Here is a 23,700-nt window from a genome sequence, read left to right as displayed (position 1 = left end):
TTAAAAATAACTAAGGCCACAAGATTAATTTTCCAACTGAATCTCTATCCTTCACTGATATCACAAAGCCTGTAATTTTTGTAACAATACGAGCAGACAGCACTGCTGGTAATGACTTTGGAATTTCTTGGCTCTTAACAGTTCAAGTCTGAGTCGCACCCTTAGCTAGATGAGGGATGGCAGCCTTGAGAAGTGTATAGGCAGGTATGGTAAAAATATGTGTATTATACATATATTGCCTTACTCGGAAAGCCACAGGCGGTGCTCTAGCCAGCAGGAGAAGGGGGAAATTCTGAGCTGACCCCTCAATACAAGCATTTCAACTGTACAATCTTTTAAACATAGGCAGTTGCTGATGAGGACCACATCATCTTTTGGTAGGTAACAGATGAAGCACAATAGCTTTCCAAGGAAAAGGAATTGCCTGTATTTTGTGTGTGTGTGTCCTCCCCAAATCTCACCCTGCATTTTGGTTCAGCTGGACTTTAATGTAGACTCAAGTAATTTTCTCACTTAGAGAGAGAAAAAGGGTCAGCTAAGCAGAACTATGTTGCCACCTCCTACAGATAATTAGGCCAGGGCTATAACAGTAAGAACATTTACTGACTGAATTACCTGTATCCAGGAGTACATTCACATCCTAGAGCTGCAGAACAGCAAATTACGCTGGTGCCCTACAAAAGGTGTAGCAGAATCCCTTCACACTAACAAAATCAGAGACAGGCACAAGTGGTGTCATGAAAGCAGCCAGAGAGTGATGCCAGACAGCCGAAACCGCCAGGACAGTGAGGGCCCTGAACGTTGGGCTCAGCCACACTAGCATCGGAGAGAAAGGCAAGCAGAAGCTTCTCACCTCCTCGCCCTTCTGGTCATTAGCACAGCTAGGCAACATGCCAAAAGAAATACTGAAACAGCATCTGAAACTCAAGCCACAGCTAAAGCAAAACCCCTATTTTTGAACTGACAGCATCTCTTATAAAAAGCAGGATGGCTGAGCAAATGAACACATTACCGATTCGGCGGTCCTACGCTTAATGAAACCGTCTATATACATATATACACACATATATGTATGTCAATGTTTATCAAATGTAATATAAGACAAGCCTTCAGGAAATCCAACCCTCATGAAGAATTCAAACTAGTTATTTCATCAGCTATTGTACCTGCATTAATACCTGAGCCAGTTAGTTCATAGCTGAGCATTAACATCGTATTAATACTGCAGAAGAAAGAAAAACAGAACTTGACCACAGTAGCATTTGTCCTTAATAACACAGAGAAAAACTCGGGACATGTGCAGGCACTAGGAGTTTAACATCAACAGGTACTGTATGAACATACATCATCAAAACAGCCACGGGTGAGGCATCTAAACAGAGTGGATAGTTTTAAACCCCTTCAGCAGATGTGGAAGATACCACAGAGTCATCAGTGCTTATGACCAGTGCAAAGTCACCTTCCTCTCTCACACAATTTTCTAACAATAGGCACCTATACTTGAAAACAAAACCATGACTGCTGATGGAAAGTTACTGCAGCTACAGGACATAGCTATAATTGCAAACATCTCTCTGCTTTGTTCAGAGGGGCTCCCACAGGTCTTGCTGAAGGCTGACATTAGATTGGCATTACATCCCAACTCTAAATCAATTTCCTCGGTCAAGCTCAGGGCACAAACAGCAAGTTACTGGTAATAAAACAACAAACTGAATAGCTGAAAATATCCTGCTAAGTTATACTGGATGGACTACATGCTCCACTAGTTCCACTGGCACCCACAGCTCTGTCAACTGCTAAGTGACACCAACTGGACAAATAAAAACAAAACCACAGCGCTTCATGGAAAGAGTAATTTTATTCTACAAGATTTAACTAGCCTTTATTACAGCTGCTGTGGAGAGAGCAAACAACAGTGGAAATCCTAAAGGTGAGACGCTTAGCAGGGGTATATGGTGTCAAGAATTATTTACAGGGAAGAAAAAAATATTTTAAAAACACCAATGAATGGTAGAACTGCTCTGCTGAGAAATTAAAACACTATTATTAGTGTCAGGATTTACCTCATAATAACTGGAAAAAGGTCAGAATAATTCAGGATTGTTACTACTTAATTTGCAATACAGACATTCGTACAGCCCTGAGGTCAGCCAGACCAGCAGGGAGGGGGCACCCACTAATCAAAAACTAACCTCAGTAAGAGTTAGTAGCACAGAGCAAGATCACCAGACATCCAAGAGCCCTGCACTCCCCACTGACAGGCCAGGGACACAGAAATATCTCCCCTCAGAAGAGAGGCAAACTATTGGACAATTCCTCTAAAACATACTCTGTTTTCTGTATGTTTTCCGTTTTCACAAGAACATGGCCTCACAACAGTCCTCTCTGCTATCACATACTCTGTAGTGGAAATGAAGCAAGACCTGGAAAGGAAGAGCTTGAAGGAACAAGATGGTATCTTGTCCCTTCCACAGCCAAGACAAAGCATCCTTACATCCTCCTTTGGATTTTTATCTAACCTGTCCTAAGCCTCCCATGAAGACTATTTCAGAATTTCTCTACCTATCTTTTTCCAGTATTTAACTATTTTTACAACAGGAAAACAGACCACAGAAGAGAACTATCCAATGGGTGTACATAAGATCAGGTTTGAGCTTTGGATGGGAAAAAAAGAGATTCAGCAGACTGCCTGGAAGAAGGAGACATACACATGCAGAAAAGGTGGTACGAATCTTTTTTGATCTCACAGAGCTTAAAGTTGTTACTGTCCGACAGCTGACCGAAGGCCCGTGTGACAAAGTTGTGTGGTCTCAATCCGCTTCCTAGTTCAAGTGTCATTATGACAGAAAGCAATAAATACAGCGAGCTGCACTGCACAGCAGGCTCCAACTAGATACCAAGACATCCTTTTGCGGCAGAGGTACAATTTGCAGGTGAGGGCTGCTGACGTTTCTGGAGAAACTTGAGTAAATTATAAGGACAGTTAGAAGTAAGATACTCACATAGATAGTTTAAGCTGGATCATGTAAGTGCACAGAACACAAGAATTTATGTATTTTGCACTTGTTCAAGGTCAAAAATGGCTATACTAAAACTACAACAAAAGCTTTGCTATAGCACCAGGTTGAAACTCAGAGTATTTTTTTTTCTCCACTTAGACTATAAGCCTTCAAAAATAAAAAGGAACTATTAATTGATTCAAATCATCATTGTTGTACTGCAGTTCTTAGGATTTTGACAATTTTTCCTTAAGCATCATTTCCTGAACTACAATAATTCTTGAAAAAGTCTCAACCTTCAGTAGAGAAAAAAGTCTCTCTCTCATTGCAGCAGAGAAAGCCCTACAATTTGAACGCACAAGAGTCACAGTCTTTCACAGATTGTCAAGACTTTAAATACTGGTTTGTTTTCCTTTCTTTAAAAAAATAAAAACTTCATGGGACAAAGTCATTACCCCATTTAAGTCAGTGTCAGGATTTAGGAGATGTCTTTTATGATACTTGAACCCTTGCATTTGTTAATACTGCTATTTAATACCTAATACTTAAAAAAGTAATCAACTCTTCTTGTAACTTGATCTCTACCTAAGCATCAAAGCTTATATTTGCAGATCTGGAGTACCCAAGTTTGTAAATACACTATGTAGGAACCCTGGACACTGATCTCAGAAGTGCTGAACACAGATGTTCACAGTTCAAAGGAAACTCCAGACACTCGCCATCTCCAAAACGTAGAGGCTAGCTGCCCCATAAAACATGAGGTTGTCTTGAAACAACAAAAGTTTACAACTTCAGCCAAAGCAATACCAGCTACAGAAAGGGTAGCAAGAGCTTTTATGGTATGTATTGTCCAGTGCAATTTGAATTGTTGCCATTAAATCAACTACTAGATTTTACTTCAACATTACAGCAGTAATAGTATTCATGATGCAAACATTGTGGAGGAAGATAATGCAGAAATACTGCATTAAAATTTAAGAATTTAAGTTTTACTGCAAAAGTTCTCTGGAACCCCCTTAAAATGCAAAGCAAACTTTCTGTTTTATAGCCTTCAAGTGATTGAAATTATCTTCATTAATTAACAATACACCATATAGTAGAAAAAACAACAGTCTGACCCTTGAAGTCAAAGGGATGTGCTAGGATTTTAGCTACTATATTTGTATTAAAAGACTACAGTGTTATAAAACCAGACTTGTAAGTTACATAAGTGCATCTAATTTATGATAGCCTTCAAGGGCTGTTCACAGATTGACTGGCAGAGACTGGCTCAAGCAATGTAAGTACTACTGTCAACAAAGCTAATTGACCATTTTTGAGATTAGAGTATTGAACACCCAGCCACTGCCTGAGATACAATCACCTGCAGGAAAAGAACTTGCATTAGGTGGTGAGGGGACAACAGTAGATAGCCAGAAAAGCCAGAATCTTGCAAGTGAAGTACATGAACACTCTCTCCATTTGTGTCTTGCTATTTCATCACCTTCAAGAAAAGACTCTTAACGCAGTTGGATGCTGTACATCCACTTCTAGACTTGAAATCTTCTGTGTTGATATAAGAGCAGAGAAATGAGTAAATTTTCCTGGCTAAGAAAAGTGGGCAGGAAGTCTTTTCACCCACATGACCAGGCCAAGTTTTATGTCCATTGTTAGTCTGATCTCCTGCAGAGAAAAAGCTTACCTGACTGCTGTGTAAATAGATTTTTTTTTTTTTTTTTTTTTTTTACTTACAGTAACCTTTAAGCCATCAACTGATTTCAGCCAGAGAAGAACAGATTACCAGCAAGGTAATTAAGTTCCTATCACTTCTGTAAAAACTGCCAAGCCAGAGAAGGCAAAACTGCAATTTGAACTTCTACAGGCCCACCCCCAAAAAAATCATCATCCAATTTCCATGGTAGCCCATGTGTCACACAATCAGTGCAGTCTGTGGAAAGAGGGGACTACATGGAAAAAAGGTAGAGGCACATGCAAAGACAATGGAAAAATCCTTGTCTAACCTCAAGACACAAATTCACATAAGTCTTCATTAACTCTGCTCTTCAGAAAACTACTTGCTTGTTATAAAGAGATAAAGCATACGTGTGCACATACACTTCCCTAAGATGCAAACCTCTGGAGCCCCACTGACTAAGCACATTTTATTTGTTTAAAATCCATCTATATTTAATGAGTGCAACTCCTTGTAACATTCAGAAAAGTTAAATCTGTCCTCTGCACAGTTTATTATCAAGGAAAATGCATTAGGACAGGAAACAACCACTAAACTGCCCCTTCATCAAGGTTAACTAGCTGAAAACCAGCATCAGGCTAACCGCATTTGTATTACCTCCAACTGGATTGACTGAATTCCTATCTGCTCTGTACAAAGTCACATCATCCTGAAAAATACTCAACAGTCATACCCTGGCACCATTCAGAAAGAGATCAGGTACTTAAATGGAAAAGCAACTGTATCTGCAGTTAAATAAGATTATGAATTTGTACAGAAAGACACTTTGTGACAGAAATTGAAAGCTAACTGCCTGACAGTAGGAAGGATTTCTCCCCATGGGTACATTATCCATTACAGTGGTTCTGTGCTTCCTCTACAGCACTGAAATTAGAGACTGCTGGATATACAGCACTTGATCACAACTCTACCTTTAATTGCCAATTTCCGACTAAGGATATACATCTAGTACCACTATCAAAACTAGCAAACATAAAGCATCACCACTTGCTTTCTTAAAGGAAAGATCTATAAGCAAAGTCCATAAAACCAGTATGTGAAGAAGCCTACAGTAACCCTATTTTATTCAATATCACAGAAGGTACAGCTGGAAAGGGTCTGAAGGGCTCCACCTGAAACAGATACCATGTCTGTGCACGCAAGGAGAAGAGGGAATCAACTGTTTTTAAAGCATTCCTGATGGAGATTTCACTAGCAGGTTCAGAAACCTGTCCATGGAAACTCCCCCATCTCCACACCACTGAAATTAGCAGCCTGCTCAGACAGCATCCAAAACCAACACGGTGAGAGGTCAGCTGTATGCAATGCTGAACTAAACCACAGCATCTCCAAATCACCAAACAACTTCACTCCATGCAGCTCATTAGAATTGACAGAATTGCAACTCACTGATAGGCAACTAGTGAAGATGTAACAGATTAACAGTTGCATGTGTCTTCTGCGGAACCTGAGGTTTTCAGAAGCATTACAGAAGCGCACCTCCAGCCCTCCATCACAGTACTCCCTGAAGGAAAAGGTGGGGAAACACCAAACTGGGCAAGCATCCCCAGAGCACAGCCTCCTCCACACACCATGGCCGTAACTCCAATTAGCTTCAGTAATGTAAAATCCAGGCTGCACTGCATTTTATGTTGCCTTGTGCTTAAGGGAAAAGCATCAGCCCATGAAGCTTGCACGCATACACTCTCACCTTACCTGCACCACTCAAATACACAATTTGATGTGTAACATGCTGAGCAGCTCAACCCCCATCACCTAAGCTACCAAAATGAGTATGGACAGTATCACCCATTAACTTTGTATTATCCCAGGTTTTTAACGATTCAGATTTGGCTCAAGACAATGCCTAACTGTGAACTATCAAGTGCAACAGGCAACCTTGCCAAACACAAGGAGTGGATAATTAAACAAAACAAACATCTATTAGAGTTGCGTGGCTGAGGATCAGTCTCCTACTACAAGATATTGTAAAGGCAAAGGCAGATACAGAACCTACTCCAAAGAGTTTAAAAGCCGGTATATCCTCTATCAACTCCACTATCTTGTCACGCAGTCAGTATGAGGAACTTGAGAGTGCTCCTACAGCACAAGCAGATACGGAGGAACAAAAACAGTTCGTGCTTCATTTTGTTCCCTCAGCTATCTGACTATTTGTAGGTTATCTGTGATATGCTCCTGAAGGGGGTCAGGGGAATGATGGAACCGTCTTCTGTTTTTGTATAGCAGTCACAATGTAGATAGCGCCTAAAACTGCAGTGATACAAAAGTCACACAGTATTTTCCTGTTTAAGTTCTGCTCTATTGCTCAGAATGCGATCTGACAAACCATTTCACATACTACACATCAGCACTATCACCATGCTCACCAGCCACACATAAACGCATGTTTAGGCTGTAACACACACTTTGACAGAGGACTGTAGAGCAACTTGGCAAGAATAATATTCTTACATTCTTTGGATATATAAATATCCAAATATATATATATACATACACACAGAGGACAACATAAAGCTCTGATTTCTGAGCTCAGATCAGATATAGCTAAATGCACACTTAGGAAACATCCCATCAAAACGGTTTGATCTTTCATACATAAATATGTATTTTATATACGTACATAAATAAACCTATCTGCAAATTAAATACCAAAACACATACATATTCCCTCAAGGCAGCCCACCGTTGTTTCTCCCCACGCTCCCGGCCTAACAGGTTGCACACACAGACGACACACATTTTGCCACACGCAGACGGGGGAGGGAGAGAGGGAGAACACCCCGAAGACTAGATCATCGCTACCGCTGTCCCGTTCGCATTTCAGCACGACGCTCACAGCCGTGCCAGAGCACTCCTTTCCCTCAGCCCTTCACACCGGGAGCGCGCCCGCCTGCGGGGCGGCTCCGGGCTGCGCTTCCCCGCGGACCTCCACCCCTCGCCGGGGAGCCGGGGGCAGCTGCCTAGCGCTCAGCTCGGGGAGTAAGTCACCCGGCGCCCAAGCGCTAGGCAGCGCCGACTCCGTTTTCCACCCCTTCCCCACCCGCGCCGGCACCTGCGGCCGTGTCCAGGCCTTGGCGGCGAGCCTACCTGGCGGCGGCGGAGGGCAGGAGCCGGCGGCGCCCCCACGGCCCCCTTCCTCCCGCGCGCGCTCGGCGCCGGCAGCCAGCGCAGCGCAGGCGGGCCGGGGGCGCTCGGCGGGGCCGGGCCGGGCGGCGAGGTGCCGCCCGCCTCCTCACCGCTGCTGACTCAGGAGCAGGCGCCGTCCCTCCGCACACCTCCCGAGGGCGGCCACCGCGTTCCGCGCAGGATGGCTGCCCAGAGGACCCCCCACCCACCCCCCGCCGCCGCCGCCGCCGCCGCCGCTGCCCAACCCCTGCACGCACCGCCTGCCGCCGCCCCAGCGCTGAGGCCGCTGAGCCCGCCGCAGCGGAAGGGAGCCACACCTGCGGGCAGCGGCAGCGACCCTGGGGAAGGGCGAACGGGGGTGGGAAGCTGCCCGCAGGCAGGGACGCGGGGTTGGTCCGACTCGGTCCCAAGAGGGAGCGCAGGGATTTCCTGCCGGCAGCAAGACGAGGAGGCGCCGGGCCTCCATCTTGAGGAGGGGGCGCGGGAAAGAAGCCCGGCTCAGGGGGCAGCAAATGACGCCGCCCCTCGGCGGGGCTGCGAGCTCGAAATGGCGCCCGCAGCGCGCGGGGCCGGTGCTAACCCCTCGGCGGCCGTGGCAGGGCCGGGCCGGTTCTGGTCCCGCAGCCGTTGCCGTCCGCCCCGCCTGCCACCGCTGCCCTCCGCAGCCGGGTCCAGCTGCAGTGGAGCCGTGTTACCTTCCACAGGATTGCCCCGAGAGGAGTTTTACCTTCCCAGAGGCTCCACCTCAGTGCTGCTGCTGGAGATAAAGCAGTAAGATGCTCCTAGGTCTTAAGACCTTAAGCAAAGGTCTTAAGATGTTGAACCAACAAGCTTTCGTGAGGAGGTGGCCGAGCCCTCTGTGCCACGCAACTTTGAAAGGCGACCGCAGTATCCCTGTTGGTCTACCAAGGGGCCTCGAGGGTGGGATCCCGCAGCCTTTGTATCGTCATTCTGCACGAAGGTCTCCAGGCCTTTGCCACCTGCACGGCTTTTGACAGCCCTGTTTCTATGGGCAATGTTTGAGGACACAGTTGCTCCTGGTAGGGATTTTCCACAGTGACCGGCTGCAGAGGGGCTGCAGCAGGAGGCTTAGCACCTGTCCGACACGAGCTGTGCTGGGGCGAGCCCCCTGGTCTACACATCCTCTTCCTACCTTCCTTCTCATTCTTGCCTCTCCAGTTTTCTGAAAAACCTTGGGCCAGGGATCCGATGCTGCTCAGCTGGCAAAGCTCTGCATCCTAATGACAAGTATCTCCATCTGAAGCCTCTAGAGTACCCATAGCTTATTCAGCACAGCTTTTCAATAAAATATTCAGCGTTTCTGTGTCTTTGATTTTGCTCTATCCTAGTTCTTGCCTCATTCACATTTTCTGCCGAGGGACTCTGCCATGTTTGCAGTCAGAGGATGCAGAAATCTTTTGTTTGTTTCTTTGATTTTTACAGTTGCGCTCCAAAATAATTGGCCTATTTCCATTTTGAAAGAGGCATTTTTCTACTCCACGCCAAAGTCCATGTGCCATAGAGAAGCGGTTTAAGTTTGTCCGTCTCAGCAACATTTTAAGCAAGTGCTTACATTTTCAAGTGAAATAAAATGCAAAGAGCTGTGAATTTCAGACTTTAATTGCAAAGGTTTCATGCTGATTTGCACCAGCCTGTCAAGGTCCCAAATTCTCTGTTCCACCTGCTAGTGATGCTAGTGTATTGCCAAGTTCCGCTTAGTCTTTAATGAATTGCCAATGCTTGACTCAGGGTAAATGGTATTTTGCAGATGCTACAGGATGATGGGAAAAAAAGCGCTTTAAAGATGTAAAAATGTCATCTCTTGAGCATACAACGGTTTTTACCTCCTCTTCTCACCTCCTCTTCTGATTCCCACCTTACCAACTTTTTTTAACAATAGTCTGTATGAAATTTCCTGAAGCTACTTAAATCTTCCTTGGTATGGGGAGCCCATAACTCATGTGCTTGCTCTGTAAAGCAAGGAATTAAAGCTCTGAACTGTATTGGTGGATTGCTTGTGAATATATTTGAAGGAGCCTAAAGGAATTATCTGTTGGCATTTTTTAAAATATTTTTTTGGCTATGCTGCTTTTGATGCCGCAGTTTCTGCGATTTCTGCATGTTGCCTGTTTCGGCCAGCTTATGGAGACTGAAGTCTGCTCACTTGAAGTAAAAAGAATCATGTGAATTCCTAAGAATTTTTCTAATAACAACACAAAAGGATCACTGAGAAGACTGCTATATTTTTTCTGGTGTTGACCAAGGCTACTTGACTTTGAAGAGGAAGTGTGTGCGGAGAGAGGAAGCCTGGCTATCTTTCCTTTGTGAGGCAGCCAGGTTTCTCATGTCTTGCAGCCTTCATGCCAGCACGAGGGTTGATTTAATGACCCAATGGGGGAAGAGGATTGTCCTCCAATGCTTCCCATGGTTCTGCTATCCTAATTTTACTGATTGTAAAAGCGCCAGATATAGTGGCACAATTATTTCATATTTCTTCTGCCGGGAAGATTATTCACTTGTATGCTTAATGCTAGCGCTTTTTGAATGATCTGTGCAGGTATGCAAAAGACTTCTTAGCACAGCAGAGGCTTAAGGAGACAAGTCCTCTGCATGTCATGTCAGGAGGTACCCCCCACCATCTTAGTGAAAACAAGGGGGACAGGATGAGAGCAGGAATTGTCCCTCTGTTTGCTTTCTCTGCACCGGAGTAGCTGATCCACTGCCTTTGACTTTCTTGCACGCAGATTGCCTTCTCCGTTGAATGAACAAGACTACGCAAACGCAAAGGCATTAGCGCAAACAGCTCTCATTCGAGAAACCCAGCAGCAGCACCTGGTGCCTAGTCACAGTCTGCAAACTCCAGAAAAGCTGGGCAATGGTGAAACAGAGCGAGAAAGCAGGTTTGCTGCAGATGGCTGAGGCTAACATGATTTTTTCTTGCTGAGCCAATTCTTGCCTTTCATATCATTGATGAACTAATAGGCTTAACCCTCATGAAATAATAAGCTCAGCGTGCTGCAGTGCTGTCTAAAATCGTTAAAACTTCAAAATGTAGCCTTCTAGGTAAATGTTACCTCCAGCTGCCTTCCCACAGTAAGTGCATTCATTTGATCAGACAAAAGCCTTGTGAAGCTGTCATCACCTAGGACAACTAACTCACTGCCAGACATCCAGGGGCATTTTGGAGTCTGCCTCTGACAGGCACCCCCCATCACTGCCAAATGGCCCTCCTGAGCAGCTTGGGGCTGTGACAGGGAAGCCCTGGCCTGAGGCATAACATTACTGCGGCATGCAGGGGGGTTCCTCCCAGTCACCCTGCACCCTGCTCTCCTTCCCCCTCTCGCCTGGTTTGCTAAACCAGCTTCTTTGAAGTTTTCCGTGTGACATCTATTCCAAAAGAAAGAGGTCTGGGAGATACGCTACTTTGCTTACCAATACTTAACCTTTGCTAGATTGTATTGGGCTTTTCCGAAAATACCCTTTCCCCACCTCCCATCTTAAATAGGTAAAAAAACTCAAATCTATTTCAGTCCGAGGAAGTATCTGCCAACACTGAAAAAGAGGGTAGTATTCACCTTCAAGGCATCTGAGACAGATTTTTTTCTGATTGCTCAATAATTGTGAGAATTTTTGAAAGCCACAATGAGGTGAGTTTCCCTTCTTGGCCGTATTTGTCCAGGATTGTCAGTTGTACACACATGTTATTTCTACTGCCAGTCCAGGTAAAGCTTCTGCCTCGACAAATGATGTCTGAGTAGGTTTTTATTGGCTTCTCTGTCCCACCAGTGACAGTCTCAGGAAATCTAGTAAGAGTGCAAAAGGTTAGAGTGACATGGAATAATCCTTTTCTTCATTCTTTTGTTGAAGTATGTTATTTTTCATTGAGGCGGATGTATACTTTTACCCTTAATCGAAACCATAGTTTTACAACATTTCTTTATGTTAGTAGATCCATTTCTTGTCATGTATGCATGAATCCATAAATAATGATACACTAGTGATTTTACTGTGGGTTGTTGCAGATACAGTATTACTTTCATTTCAATTGTAATTTAGCAACATTCCTGCCTACTGCATCTCCTGTTTAAGCCTCCTGTTTTCTCAGCCGTTACTCCAATGGCAGCATTGCACTGATGGCTTCTCTGTCACTTGGGTTCTGTTTTCTCTGAGGTGATGTTCCACAACATGCCTTGTCTCTGAGAAATAAAAAGATGCTATTTATGAATCTTTATTAATTAGTCTTTTTTGTACTCTTTGTGAACACAAAACCCGGAAACCTTTACCCTAATGAAGTTAAGTGGAGTCCCTCTGTAACCCCTGCTTGGGGTTTACTTGCACTAGGTGTTTCAAGACAGCACCTGCATGCACTATGTCTTCAGTAGGATTTTGTATTGGATTGCCTGCCGCTGGGTGAAAACACACGAAAATACAAAGAAGTGATGACATGACCTTTGTGGAGATTTTCAAATCAAATTGAGCTGATACAGCTGAAAATCAGGCCAATTATTCATCAAAGCACACCCACCTGTTTCTGTGTAATTATTCCCATCTTTATTCTCTCCTTGTTGACTGCTTCTACCCTTTGCATTGTTTTAACTTCTCGGTTAAGATCTATAGGTCAAGGACTTTTACCTTGTACACCAACCATAACACGGCTTATGGTTTTGCAGGTGTTGCTGTAACATAGGTAATCATGTTTGTATTTTGATCTAGTAATTTTGGATATGTCTTCTTTTTCCTTGTATCAAATTGACTTCCAAACCTTTCTATGATGTGTGGTATTAATCTCCCATATAGCTCCTCTTTGTAAAACAAATTTTTATGAGTTATGGTTTCGGATTACTCCCTATAGTTATGAGCATAAATGTTCTTTAGGTGTATACTTTTAATCATGATAACATGGTTTGCTGCTGTTACTGTGGTTTTGCCTCCTTTTTATTTTTTTTAAATCCATCTACTTATTATTTACCTCCACTGATGTTTAACATTTCCTTATTTTGTTCTATGTATATCTCTTCTCTTTTAGTAATTTCAAGCTATTTTGATATGGAAGTGTTTAAAACTTTGCCTGGATCCTCAGAAGAAATTGCTTCTCTTGATATCTGACTCAAAGTATTAATAAAATAATGCTTCTGATAGGACAGGATTTCCTCAAGGTCTGTTGTTGTCACTGATTATCAATAGGATAGAATTACTGCATTTTCTTACATTCCCATGTTTGCATAAGTCCTTTGGGATGTAGAGATACCATAATATCGTATCACTGAATCAGGAAAAGAAATCAAATTCTAAGTTGTAGCTCAAGAAATGTTTTGCTTGGTTTTACTTTTCTGTTTCTATGCCTTTAAATATTTATGATGTTTACTTACAAGTTTGAGTTGCCATGTTCAGCAGCTATTTTACTTTTTACATCAATGTAAGAGGCAAATTGATATAAAGGCTCTGACTCTTGATTGTCAGCAATCTGGCTACTTATTAAGTGGTTTAAAGTGTGTTTAATTAAAGATGTAGTGCTTGCTTAGCATTCAATAGTCAGTAAAACATTTAGCATTTATGCCCTCTTAGTTTTTTTAAAATATGATTACTGTAGTTCAAGAAGAGTTTTAAAAGCTGTACACATGATTTCCTTGTTCTGGGAGAATGACTAACCACTAATTACACAGAATATAGTCTTCCTCTTGCCTGTCTTTATAATTAGAAAAAGAATTGGCCCTTATAAAGTGTTACGACTTTGCTTGTTCCTAATAAAAATATTACGTCGCCACTCACTCACTGTTTCAAAGATTAAGAAACGCTGCCTATCAAAGGAGGGATCAGTTAGCCAATGCTAGAGATGGATCAGCAGTTTAGGCATTGTGCTCAGTCACACACAGGTCTGAACCCTCTTTTTTCTTCTGTTTCTTCCCCGGATTAAAAACCTATCCTACAACATCAGCCATTAGCCTTTGTCACATCTTTCAATATAGTCCAGAAGGTACCCACATAAACAAAAGTAGCCATAATGCAGGAGGCCACGTGAACTGGTGTTTCTTTGACAGAGCACGAGTTTATTGTGCTTTCCCTTTCTCCAGGACCCTTGGGAACGTTAAACTGCCATCCCCTGTCTTCACCTTCCCCATGAATCCCTTGGCTGCAACAACCAAGGAGGGGGAAGAGGTGTAAGTGGTGAAAGCAAACCTCATGACGTTTCTTTCCTCTTAGTGAGGAAGAAGGGAGCATGCAGCACATCAAAAGGTGTGAGGACTATTTGCTTATGCTGGCTTTAGTGGCTTGTGCCAGCACTGCTGTTCACAGCCAGCTGCAGGAGGACGGGGAAGACTTACTCCGGCAAAGTTACTCGTACAGAGAGAGAACCTCTCTTGCAGTCCAAAGGCAACTGGTACAGAAGCAACTCCTTAAAAATGCCAGTAAATATGAACTAACATTGTGACTCTTAACTAGACTGTCTTTTTTGCATCATACGACACTAACAATTTGATATCAGACTCCCAAATTTCATACCACTGGTATAATTTAAATCACAGTCCTGGTTCTCATGTCTATGCAAGGGTAAAAAGCCTTCAGCAAAGCCTTTGACACTGTTCCCCGCAGTATTCTCCTGGAGAAGCTGGCAGCTCGTGGTTTAGACAGGTACACTCTTCGCTGGGTAAAAAACTGGCTGGATGGCCGAGCCCAGAGAGTTGTGGTGAATGGGGTGAAATCCAGCTGGCGGCCGGTCACAAGCGGAGTCCCCCAGGGCTCAGTTTTGGGACCGGTCTTGTTTAATGTCTTTATCGATGATCTGGATGAGGGGATAGAGTGCCCCCTCAGCAAGTTTGCAGACGACACCAAGTTGGGAGGGAGTGTTGATCTGCTTGAGGGTAGGAATGCTCTGCAGAGGGATCTGGACAGGCTGGATCGATGGGCTGAGGCCAACCGGATGAAGTTCAATAAGGCCAAGTGCCGGGTTCTACACTTTGGCCACAACAACCCCAGGCAACGCTACAGGCTTGGGGCTGAGTGGCTGGAAAGCTCCCCCGCAGAAAAGGAACTTGGGGTGTTGATTGACAGCCGGCTGAATATGAGTCAGCAGTGTGCCCAGGTGGCCAAGAAGGCCAACGGCATCCTGGCTTGTATCAGAAATGGTGTGGCCAGCAGGAGTAGGGAGGTGATCATGCCTCTATACTCGGCTCTGGTGAGGCCGCACCTCGAATACTGTGTCCAGTTTTGGGCCCCTCACTACAAGAAAGACATTGAGGTGCTGGAGTGTGTCCAGAGAAGGGCGACGAAGCTGGTGAGGGGTCTGGAGCACAAGCCTTATGAGGAGCGGCTGAGGGAGCTGGGGTTGTTCAGTCTGGAGAAGAGGAGGCTGAGGGGAGACCTTATCGCTCTCTACAACTACCTGAAAGGGGGTTGTGGTGAGGTAGGTGTTGGTCTCTTCTCCCAAGTGACTAGTGACAGGACTAGAGGAAATGGCCTCAAGTTGCGCCAGGGGAGGTTCAGGCTAGATATTAGGAAAAGGTTCTTTACTGAGAGAGTAGTGAAACATTGGAATAGGCTGCCCAGGGAGGTGGTAGAGTCACCCTCCCTGGAGGTATTCAAGGAGCGTGTGGATGTGGCATTGTGGGATGTGGCTTGATGGGCACGGTGCTGTGTGGTGTTGGGTGGGTTGGTTTTTTGTTTTTTTTTTTGGTGGTTTGTTTTTTTTTTTTTAGGTTGGACTTGATGATCTTACAGGTCTTTTCCAACCTTAGTGATTCTGTGATTCTGTGATTCTGTTAGGATTAGACTTGAATATTGGTACAAGAAAGTGTTCTTTCCACTGGCGTCGGTCCAATTCACTTAGCACTGAAATGTTCCCAGTCACTTAAACTGTGGGGAGTAATTTAATTTAACATCAGATTTATTCCTTGTAAAAACACACATAGGCCAAAGGAGTGTAAAAGACACATACAAAAGACAGTATGGTAACGTGGGAAAACGTGGGTGAGGTTAAACCCCACTTGTCTCTACCATCATAATTTTCTTGAGAGTCTAAGCAAACAAAAAACCTTTTCAAAATGAAAAGAAAAAACCCACCCCAAGTATTCTTTCTCCTGCTGGTATGTTTGAGAGCTGTTCTGTAAAAAGCAATATGTATCTTAGGATTTTATGAGCTTTTAGTTATTTGGGAACATAACTGAATAAATCAAGTGCTGAGTTTTCTGGCTTACCTTTCATGAGACTTCACACTGGTGTTTCCAAGCCGAGTGTCACTGCTGGGAAGCTTTTTGGGCACATTGAGAATAGTTCCTTTAAAATATTATAGCAATATTACTGCTTTTGTCATATCATGATTGTCCTTCAAGAAGCCAAAAATAATGAAGAGCTGTGTTTAGATGTGGCTTTTCTTTACACCCGCGCAGCTTGTTGAGGCCAGGAGGTAAGCAGGGCTCCTGATCTAAGAGGAAGGGTTACTTCACCCTCTCCTCTATCAGAATGTTCTTGGTGGTCTCACATGTGTACTTACAGGCCACGACCTACTGCAGCAGAGAGGCGTGCAGCCCCATGGCCGTAGGGCATGGGCTAGCACCCCTCGGGGTGGGCGTTCAGGCCCCAAGGCGGCGGGAGGGGTGTGCGGTGCCAACGGGGGCTCTTTCCCTTCTGATCGCTGCAGCAGTCTTTCCCTCATGTTTTCAAAGTTTATTGCTGTTGCCTGCAATAGTTGATTCCCATAGCATTAATCAGTCCTTAAAAACAAGTCAGCTGTGGAAATGGAGGAATTAAACACATTGACACAGTTTACACACATTTCATTAGAGTGAAATGACTGGTTCTGCTGCCTTTCTGGTTTGTCAGCTGGCTCCATGATCTCCAGTCCATGCTGGTGAAGGTACTCAAGCAGAAATGGCCCTGCGAGGCCACCCTTCCAAAAAGGAATAGCCGACTGGAATAGGGATATTAAAGCAAATAGAAGTTTTTGAAAAAAGAAGTGGTATCGTCATGGTCCATTTGTACAACCATATCACTGTAATATGACGGAGGGCCTGAAACAGAAAATCCAAGCTATTTGCAATTAGCCAGGCGGAGCTTCGAGTGTTTTTATATCTCAAAATGTAACTTTATCTTGAGCAGAACCTTTCATGTAACACTCATTCTCACTCTCTTTTATGTTGGAGAGCTGCTTGTTAAAATTACATGTCAAATATTTCTTACGTAAGCATAGTCAAACCGAAGGTTCATCTAGTGCAGCACCCTGTCCCATATTGTTGCCAAAAGTAGATGGCTAGGGAAAATATACATGATGGATTTAACATCTGCCCAGCATCTAGCCGTATTTGGCTTAGTGTTTGTGAGCCGATTGTGGTGTTTGTGTCTGTGTATTTCTAGTCCATGAGTACCCAAGTTCCTTTTGAACCTGTGTTCACTCTTATTTCCATACCATCCGTTGGCAAGAAGATACAAAGCTCTAAAGCTTCAAACTCCCACAGCCTGGCAGCTGATAGCATAGGGAGGTTGAAATTTAAAAAGGGTGGCTCAAAGAGGCATCAGAAAAAGTCTCATTTTCTAAACACCCACACCATGCACTGTGCAGCATATTCTTGCTTTATACAATTTTCTTCAGCGTTGCTGAAATTCTGCAGTATATTTTCTCCATTACTAGATCTACGATATTGTCCATGCAGCTATTTTCCGATGCGCAGAAGCATGTTTCATGGATTAGAGTGCAACTCTTCCAGAAAGGTGGTTTCAGTCAGCTCTTGAATAATGGGTCACATCAAAATCCTGGACTCAAACTCCCTAATGTTGGAGCTAAACATCCAGATTTTATTTTTATGTTCAGGACAAGTCTAAAGATAGCAAAGATTTAACTCTATACTTTATATCAACACTTTTGACAGTATTACTAGAATGTTTTCTGCTTGGTTCAGGGTGTTTTGGGGACCAGCTTTCACGTAAAGCTTGCAACTTCCTAACGCATTCTAGACCTAATTTCAATGCCTTATGTTTATAACACTGGTAGCTTAAGACATCATTCCCCAACTACAGTTAAGAGAATTGAATTTGGTCCTAAATAAAGTGTGATGATTATAGATGTGCAAATCTCGTCATGGAGTTGCTTAATCAGCTGGCTGCCAGCATTCTTCATCAGCTAACAAACTGAAAATGCAAACTTTGAGGTAAGTCAGTAAAATCTGTTTAAAAAAAGGAAAGTGGGCAATTTGGCAGAAGAAATACCTAATTATATTTAAAAAGTCCAAACAACCTTTCTTGTTCTGCACCTAATCAGACTCCCTTCACAGATTCTGTAATGTTTTAGTGTAAGAATAGTCAACCATTTAAAATTGCAATACAATATTTTAAAAGACAAACTTTGCATCTCTGGAAATTATTCTTATATTATGTTCCTAAGCAGATGGTAAGACTGTCCATTAACTTTATGTGACTTTAGAAACATAGTGTATGTTTCAGAAATGAAAGCCATTTCTGTTTTTTCTATTTATTGCATACATTTTGTGCATTAAAAAAGTTACTGTCAGTAAGATGTTGTTAATAATATGAAGAAATGACTAAAAATTTCCTGCATGGATTAAAAAAAAGTCTCTGTGTGATCAGATTTAAATATAGCATCTTATAAAAGGAAATAGAGACATGTCCATTGACAAGAACAGTTCCAAAAAATCACGAGACAGAACAAAAACAATTCAAGATTTTATTTTAGATTCTTGATACTCAGGATTTCTAGAACTTAAGGCAGAAAACAAACGTCTGTAAAAAGAGAAAACTTTCTCTTTCATGGGAGGAAAGGTATTTTTTATTCGGAGTCACATTATGGCTGAGAAATGTGATCTGTCATTTCGGACAACATCAATATTCAGAAGAGTTTTCTAATTATATTTTGCTTTGCCTTTTTAAGAGTAAATATAGCTACTAGGAGGATATAATGTGCTATATTGTGTAATAATTTTTGAGTTTTTACGTAATAAGAAGTGATTAATTTTTAGCAAGTTGTTTTCATGGGGTCACATGTCTGAAAAGTATAGGTATTCTTTTATTTTTTCAATTTGAAAGAGCTGAAAAGCTTACTCTTAGAGAACTGTGTTCTCGTGAAAATACAGGGGTTTATTTTTAATATATATGAACTGCAAAATTACAAACAGCATCTATGTTTTATGTGCAATCTGATGTAGATCATTAAGGGTTGGTTTTCTGCATACAGTTCAATTGTTTCAGCTCTGTGTTCTCTCCGCCGTTCAGATACTTAGACATATCAATGTCCACATATAGTTGTCTTTGCAATTTTGTGGGCAGAAAAATGTAAACCTAGCTAAGTGCACTTCCTATTCTGTCCCTTTTTGTGTTTATAGGCAGTTTTGTCTCATTTTGTCAGTTTACATAGTGCAGCAGACACTTGCAAATACTTGTGATTCTTTTTAACAAGTAGCTATTGTACAGCGCAGGAGATTATCCCTGTTGTAAGGCCTTCAATGTAGAAAGCGTTCTGCTGTGATTCAGTTTCCCTTGGTCTGGGTTGGAATTCTATTTGAGAACAATATAGTTAGGATCAGGATATTCCTATCTTTGCCAGAAGGTACTCAAGTGCTTTATTTCAGGCAATGTAGTTATGCCGTATACGTTTTACATTTGATAGCTTTGGTGAACATCCTCTCCTTTTATAACAAACTTAGTAACTTGGTTAACTCAAAGAACTCCACTGAGAATGCCTTCGGGACTCAAATGCTGTGTCAAGCAAGATTTATGACATATAACTGCTGCAAGCAGAAGGACTATAGCCCTGCAATCTTGACTTGTAGCTGCTGTATTTTATAGCAACCTGTATCCTTGGCAACCAATGGTGTGGAAGAAAAATGCCAGAATCACCTGAGTAACCATGGAGACCAAAACAATGTTTATGGGTAATTGGATAATCTAACCTACCTACATGACGCAGGAAATACTTGATATTTAATACCTGGAGGTGCTAGCTTGAAATTAATCATTTGGAATGAGTTATGTCTTATTGTTATAAAACATGAAGCAAAAAGCTACATACAAAACATATGATAAAGAAAAATGAGATGTCTCTTCTCTGTAGCCTTTTCCTTTCTGATCATGCTTAGATCAAGTAATGAGTTCTCTTGTTCTGTATATGAGCCAGCAGTGAGCCCAGGTGGCCAACAAGACCAACAGCACCCTGGCCTGTATCAGAAACAGAGAAGGGCGACGAAGCTGGTGAGGGGTCTGGAGCACAAGTCTTGTGAGGAGCGGCTGAGGGAACTGGGGTTGTTCAGTCTGGAGAAGAGGAGGCTGAGGGGAGACCTCATCGCTCTCTACAACTACCTGAAAGGGGGTTGTGGTGAGGAGGGTGTTGGTCTCTTCTTCCAAGTGACTAGCAACAGGACAAGAAGAAATGGCCTCAAGTTGCGCCAGGGGAGGTTTAGGCTGGATATTAGGAAAAATTTCTTTGCTGAGAGAGTGGTGAAGCATTGGAAGAGGCTGCCCAGGGAGGTGGTGGAGTCACCATCCCTGGAGGTGTTCAAGGAATGCACCATGGCTTGTATTGCCAGTTCACTGCACCAAATGTGTGTGCATTCCCGTACCTCCCCACATAGATTAGCATCATACAAATACTGTAGCAAATGTTCCCCAGGACTACATCTCTGGAGGAATAAAATATCCTTGCACTGTGAGGATATTCTTTAGTCAGTATCTCTTTTAGATGTCACTCAGATAATTACTGAATTCTGATATGGCCTTGATTTGGCTTTGAAATAAACTATTTATTCTCCCATGTCATTTGAGAAACAAGTTTCTAAAGGACTAAGAGTAGTCAAATAATGTAAAGTACTTTCATAATGAAAAAATGTATCTGTTGCTGTTTTGAAGAAGATGCTCAGATCAAGACTTTTGCCTGAGAAATGGGGGAAGACAGTCTGAAAGAAGGAATCTAAAAATCCTCTGATCCGTCTGGTCTTGACTGCTCTCTGCAGTTGCAGTAGAAAACTGCAGCTGGCTTCAGCTGTGCTTGGGGAACTGCTTTGGGAAGCAAGTCAAAGATGTCCCGTTAAAAAAAGACATTTAACTTAGTTTTTACAGGGTACTTTTATCTAGGAACAACACAGCATCCTTTGAGAAGAAACTGGCATGGAGGAGAGGAGATCCAAGACTCGGTGCGGGTGGCTTCATCCTTTCTTTCTTCACCTTAAATTCTCATGCTGCATCTTTTGTATGGGTCTGGCGTCCTTACTGCTGAGCCCGGTGAGAGAACACAGCAGGGACAAAGGAGAGGGGACTAAGGTTCCTGCAGTGAGATAATTAAACTTGCAGCTGAAGGTTAATATATGTAAAACTGCCTTTGCCTTGTGGTGGCCAGCTACTGAATCCAAATGGGAAGCGTAAGAGCAATAGGAGGTATATTCCTGCTAGCTTACTGCCCCAGACTCACCCCGGGATGTTGGGAAGCAGCCCAGAGAGGGTATCTGACAAATTTATTTATTTCTTCTTAAGTCAGCGAAAAGGAAAGAATGCAGATGGCAGATATTCACTGAGAGAACCCTGGAAAGTAATTGCAAGGAAAGGAGAAGGTGTCAGAATAAATGACGATTATACATGTTGTCATCAAGCTTATTGCAGGAAAAGTCACCAGCACTGATTTAGGGTACAGACAAAGCTGCTTTAAGTCAAAGAATAGAAAGGTAATTACAGACAGGGACTTTTACAACAAGAAATCAGATACTGAGCTATCGAAAGTCAAATTAACTGCTAAAAAAGAGGTTTAATGAAATGGGACACATTCAGAAAGCAACAGCGAAGGTCATTAGCAAGTTGAAAGAAATGTCTGAAAAGTGAAAGGTAAGAGAGACATATGGTTAGTTTGTCTAACACAGCAGACAAATAACAGTTTAATTATTGTTAGGATGAAGATGAGGGGTTTTTTTAGGCTACTGTTTCTTGCTAGGAACTTACAATGACATTTGAAAACTCCAAAAGCTCAGCTGTACAAAAAGGTGGCTCCTGAAAATGGGATTGACTGGCTAGAGAAAGAAAATATGTCAGCAGTGAAAGGAACAGAGGAAATAATGCTAGGATGGATATCAAATAGAATTACCACATCATAAAAGATTGAAACCTGAGCTGCTAAGCCTATTAGGAGGTACTTACTGAGGCTGATGTGAGTAAGAGTATAGTACATAACCAAGCTGCTCTTAGAAAAGCGTGACTGTAAACGGCTGCTCTGCAGTGGTGGTTTGTATGTGACCTTGTAACTTATGGAAAATATGAGCTACTTCACCTGTCCTTTCTTGGAGCCTTCTTTAATTTAGGTATATGATAATAAAATGCACAAACGTTTATTTTATGAAATATCCAACGCTATTTCTTTAGAGATGGCTTGAGATATTTTCTAATTTAGTACTCCATGGCACTAATGAGAAGTTAAAGTACATAGAAATACTAGAAAAGCTAAATATTATCGTCCAGAAAAGCAAAAATCTAAAACAACTGCTAGGTTCTACTTTCAGTTTCAAAAAATCTAAAAGGATCTAAAAGGATTTTTTTGAACACATTGAAGCAGCAGCTATGGATTTACTGACTTTTCTTCTCTTCTGTAGCTTTTGTATCATTACAGGTAGGTGGAAACACTGGTTTTTAAAGCTGGCAATCTCTCTCCACTGCAAGACTTTGATATCGTCAGACTTTGAACATTTGAGCTGCTCTTTCCTGAGCACTTTCAGAGCTACATTACTCTTTAAGAATATTTAAAAATGGGTCAAGCATTCCTAAGACTCTGGCTTTTGAAGATAAACCTAACTACCCTCTGCCTTTAGCTGCTCCAATTCACCCTGCCCCCAAATGCTGCTAGCTGTAAATCTTTGGAAAAAGATTTCAGTGGCGTAGTGTTTAGCAGCCAATTTTTCTGGTGAGTTCATTCTCTGTACTTTCACGGACTTTTTCACTGTCTTTCCAGTGGCATCTCTGAACTGCAGGAGACTGGTCCATATCAAATACCTTATTTGAGAATGAGTTTGATTTGTTTGTGTCCAGTGGATTCATTCTGGGTCAAGGATACTGGCCAATTCAAGACAGAAACAAGAGGCCATGAACGACTAGGAAACCTGGGGTAAATGAACACTGCAGAGAAATATTGGCCATTCCTGTGCCTGCATGAGATGCCTATGTAAAGGGCTTCGTGCTCAGTCTGAATCTGTCTGTATATATAATGAGATTGTAAAAATGCTAGCATTGTGTAACAAAAAAAATAGAAAGTAGCCCCAGCTCCTACTGAGCAATCTGGCATCGGCACAGTGAGCAGGTAAAGCCAGCTGATCGGTTCGAAGGGTGTCTGAGTAAAATACCTGTGGTTTGCTGTGTTTGTGTGGTCACGATTGTGACTGGCAAGCAGAATATTCTGAAGCAGTGGTGTAAATATCTACAATACTAAACCCAAGGGATTTAACATTGATGCTAATGGGGTTGGAAGAATGTCGTTCACTATTCCTTCATCCGAAGTTATTCATTATTCCGCCTTGCTGTTCCATCATTAAAGAAAATACTGTGTGTCATATTTGACAAAGATCCTCCTTTCCTCCCTTAATTGGCTATCAACAGATAATTGAAACAAATAATTTGCACAGTGCATAGAATGCATTAACTTGTCCAAATGATTAGAGCACTGTGTGCAACCTAGTAATTTCTTTGAAAATCAGGATCAAAACAGTACTTATTAACTAAATGAACATTGAAAATTAGTTACCTCATTCTAAATGACTTCTCTAATTTTTGTGTGATTTACTCAAATACTCCTTAAGGACCCAAAGATAAATACAGAGATTCAGACATAGTACGTGAGGAAAATAACAGCTTAAATCAGTAACCTGTATTCAT

The sequence above is a fragment of the Gavia stellata genome, chromosome 3 (assembly GCF_030936135.1).
Source record: "Gavia stellata isolate bGavSte3 chromosome 3, bGavSte3.hap2, whole genome shotgun sequence".
NCBI lineage: Eukaryota > Metazoa > Chordata > Aves > Gaviiformes > Gaviidae > Gavia > Gavia stellata.
This window is presented reverse-complemented; position numbering follows the sequence as displayed.